We start from the raw sequence: 4597 nt of genomic DNA, 5'->3' as shown, positions 1-4597 counted from the left end.
TGAAAAGGTAGGGCCGTTAAAAAAAGGTATCAAAAAATTTTAAAAGATTAAATAAATTACACGAAAAATAACTGATATTTATTCAAGGTGCCCGTTCAAAGTGAAAAAAACTAAGGGATATTTTCTAAAAATTTTGTATAATTATATCATGAAAAGAATGTAATATTTTTTTCAAAGGGCAAGTTACATGAATAATCAATAAGTAAAACTGATTTCAATTGTTCTAGAAAAAAGTGCGATAGTTTTTTTAGTGCAAAAATATAATAGTCTTTTTTTAGAGTTGATTTGAAATTTATACTAGCCCGTACAATGAAAATAAGCTCGTAATTCCAGATACTAATGTTAAGGGCTCGAAAAATAACTGGGGCCCGCTCCAAAAAACTTTTGAGGGGTAGAATAAATAATTAAAAAAAAGATTGTGAAAAAAATTTTTAAATTAAAAACCTCCCAACTTTTTTTAGAAAATTTCGAATTTTTGATCACTTCCGATTTGGGTTTTACCGTATTTTTAGGGAGTAAGTATTTATCAGAAACTTGCCTTGTTGCTCGAAAAAAGGGTGATATTAAGTAAAATTTATAAAGTACAGTTTTCCCGGTCAACTAAATAAAGCAACGTTAAAAAAATTATGTTTTTGAATATACAATAAAAAATTTAAATTAATTTCAAATCAAGGGAAAATAAAATCATTTAAAAAATCAAAAAAAAATTTTTAATGGACTTGAAAAGTAAGTGACTGGGTTTTAAAATGCAAAGGTTTATTGACTACAATTTTTTCAGAAAAACAGAAAAAAAAGGGATTTTTTATATAGTTTGATATTTACTTTGTTGTTGGGGAGAGCTTTAAAAATACGTTGAACCCTTTTTTAATCTAAATTTTTTTAATGTAAAACTTTCGTATTTTAAATGTTTTGTAATTTTTTGTAAGAGTTCGACTTTTTTCTAAGGACATCGAGAAAAATCATAGTTTTTTTAGAGAGGCCGCCATAATTTTTTTTAGCATTAACAAAATTTGTCCTGGAAACGAGAAAAATTTTTTATTTTACGGGAGTAAAATTCAAAACAAATTCTATAAACGACTATTTTTATTTGGCAAAGAATAACAACGCACTTTTTTTTGAATCAAAATTGTAATCAGTTTTAATATGTATGTATATTCAAGTGAACTTGCACCTGAATAAAATTTACAGGTACTTTTCATGGTAATTATTATTTTCTAAATTTAAAAATCACTTTACGATGTTTTTTTGAAAAGGCACTTTAAAAATATCAGTTACTTTTTGTGATAAATTTATTATTAGATCGTTTAAATTTTTGAGTACCTTCTTTTGAACATAGCCTGACCTTTCATTTTTATGATTTTTTTAGGATACACTACTATACGCCCGCTTTATCCGCCTCATGACGCTCGTTATTCACAGCGACAGTTATTTTTCTTCGTAAATTCACAGAGGCAACCATAAATTAGCAATAAATAATTTATGAGAATATATTTTTATAAATTATAGAAATTATATTTATAAATATAATTTATAATTATATAATATATATAATTATTAATAGCAGGTATCTTATATCGCCAGTGATGAATAAAATTAAAAATAACTGTGAGACGACCCAAGGCTTAAATTGATTCTTATTATTATTAGTTTGATGTCATATACAAGAAAAGACAACGTTTCGACCTTAGGTTTAGGTCCTTATCAAGTCTAAAATTACAAATTAAAAAATACAATGATGTACATACAGAATTCGATTTTTAAGAAAGCAAAGCGCAACCAAGATTGTAATAACAGATTAAAACGTACCTTCCAAAATCTTTAGTGCAATATGTTATAAGTTTTTTCATTTACATATTTCAATATATAAATACTGTGTCACGTAAACGTTCAGTATGGATGGTAAAGACGAACTAAGTTAAACCGCTTTGATTATTCTATCATAGATCGGATTCAAATTCTCTGTGTTTTTCTGTAGGTTAATCGTGTTGTTAAATTTTTTTTATAAAAAACATTTCAGCAATCTCTCTTTTCCTAGTGTTTGTTTCTCGATGTAAAATATTTAAGTTTGTCCATTTAAAGTCATGCGAAAATTCATTTCTATTTTTGCTTATAACATTTTGGTTGCTGACATGCATTTTTATATATTCATGTGTTCTTTAATCCGAGTATTAAGGTGTCTTAGTTTGTCCAATGTATGTGGCGTCACAGTCGTTGCAGTCAACTTTATAAAACTATCTCGGTCATATCGGCTTAGGTAATTTGTCTTTTCGGGGTTAATAACAGTATCTAGTTTTTTGGAATCGTGTAGATAACACTTAAGCCTGTTTTCTTAATAGATCTCTCAATAGTCTCACTTAGGTTCTTAACATACGGCCATAAAATACTAGACGAAATATCAAATACATTATTTTGTCAAACTACGTTATGAGAATTCCTAAAAAAACATGTTCTTTATAAAAATATCGCTCAATGACCGTCCTGGGGAAACAATTATCTAAAAAAAATTATTAACATATGTATATTTGTTTATAAATATTAGCAAAAAAAATACTCATTAGCAACAAAAAAATATTTTATTATTTAATGCGTATTAATAATTGTTATGTTTTCCGAGTTTCATGAAAAATAGAACACTGTTTATCAATAATTTATATAACTTAAATAAAGTAATAAAATATTAATTATAATTTAAATACATTAAAACAAAACAGATAAACCGCAATTTTGAATAAAGTGTAAGTAAAAGCAAAAAACTATAAAAGTTTTAAAAATCGAAAAAGTACATACATACTGTATTGTTGTGTGCGTGGGGCACAATTGTTTTTCAGGAAACGGCTAGTCTTGTTAATTAACTCGAGCACTTGTTAATTATTTGATAAATGATTTGTGACTGTCCGCCGCTTCTAGGCGGTGATTTTTAATATTAAAATTAAATAAATATAAAAATTTAATATTAAAATAATATTAAAAAACGGCCTCCGGTTCTGAACGATTATCGGAGGGGGATCGCGCGGTGTGGCATGACGCGGTGGAATATCATCAGTTATTTCTAAAGTGGCGTGATCAAAATGCAAGCGAACGAAGTCCAAAGACTTCCTTCCTCGCATTTATTGCAATTCAGCGCTATTTGAGAGTGATTTCTTTCTCTATTTGATGACTTGGCCGTGTGATACTGGCTGTATCAGCACTTCGGGCAACTGACCTTCTTATCCCGACGCATTTTTTTGCTCGCTTATAAGTTATAATCCTTTAATTATTTTATTATATATATAAATATATGTACTATCGCGCTCGCGTATATTCGATAGACGCTTTAATAGTAATATGTAGTTCCACTGCACGCAGTTGTTATAAAATAATATATTGCACCAACTCATTTCGCGAATGCGACATTGTTATTCATAGAATTGAATCTATTAACTCGGCATCTGATCAATAATTTTCCTTGTCGACTAGTTTTATTTTCATGCATTAAAAACATTTCTTTTCCATATAAAGTATAGTGTATATTTATTGTCACATATATAATAATATATTATAATTATATATATATATAATTATAAATTATGATTATAAATATAATTTCTATAATTATAAAAATATATTCTCATAAATTATTTATGCTAATTTATGGTTGCCTCTGTGAGTTTGCGAAGAAAAATAACTGTCGCTGTGAATAACGAGCGTCATGAGGCGGATTTAAAGCGGGCGCGTATAGTAGTGTATAGGGATATTTTAATTTATTTCTGAAAAATGCGACTTTGGAATACAACTTTATTATATGATTGAATTTGTCGTTAAATGAGCTATAAGTTTGTATGAGACAAATTAAAAATTTTCAAACATTAAAAGGGAGGGGGGGATTCGAAAAAATATGACATTTCGACAATCTGATTACATGATTTTGAAGTACATTAAAAAACCATAAAACTTTTTTGAAACTTTTCGTTGATACCTTATCGCTTCGACGGTATTTGCGAGAAATGAAAAAATCGATTTTTTCAAGAAGATGTTTCACCCTCTTAACGGCCCAAATTAGCACTTATAAAAAAATACGTGTCTTCTATTTTGATTTAGACTACAACATATTCAAAGCTCATTTAAAATCGGAGGGGGACACTTCCGACCCTTTCCTTGTGAGTACACTCAACCGCAAACCTGAATCCCTAATGAAAATCCTTATATAATAATATAATAATTTTAAAAAATATGGGCATTTACATTTAATAGAGCAGTTTTAGTTTTAATAATTTTTTGTATACGATGATTTTAACGAAATTGAAACATTTAAAAAAAGTTTAAAATACTTATTTTTTAATTGATTTGTGATAATGCAATAATAACAAATTTTAGAAAACATTTTAAAAATGATTTTACAGGAAAAACTTTAAGCTCTCACATTGCAAAGTTAAAAAAAGTTGCAGATTCTTTTTGAGAGAAAGTGAAGCTCTCACAAGACAAAAATTTTTTATTTATTTATATGTAATTCGTTGATTTTCAAAAAATTAACAAATTCACAGAAACTAAAAAAGTAACTTTGAGAGTAAAGATTTCAACCTTTGAAACCTTTTCTTTGGAAATTAATACAATAGGAAAA

At 27.5% G+C, this 4597-nt stretch overlaps 1 long non-coding RNA gene across 1 annotated transcript; it reads right to left on the bottom strand.

Annotated features, from left to right (window-relative positions):
* Positions 1-1622: 1622 nt before the first annotated feature.
* Positions 1623-1841, bottom strand: LOC146720805 (uncharacterized). The gene is made up of 2 exons (XR_014925940.1): positions 1807-1841; positions 1623-1707 (listed from the first exon to the last, which is right to left on the bottom strand). It is a non-coding gene; the product is annotated as an uncharacterized LOC146720805 (long non-coding RNA).
* Positions 1842-4597: the final 2756 nt, after the last annotated feature.

This window comes from Nylanderia fulva, unplaced genomic scaffold, assembly GCF_048542155.1.
Source record: "Nylanderia fulva isolate GAGA-0341 unplaced genomic scaffold, ASM4854215v1 Scaffold603, whole genome shotgun sequence".
NCBI classification, from domain to species: domain Eukaryota; kingdom Metazoa; phylum Arthropoda; class Insecta; order Hymenoptera; family Formicidae; genus Nylanderia; species Nylanderia fulva.
The sequence above is the reverse complement of the archived record's forward strand: the minus strand, read 5'-3'. Positions and strand labels throughout refer to the sequence as shown.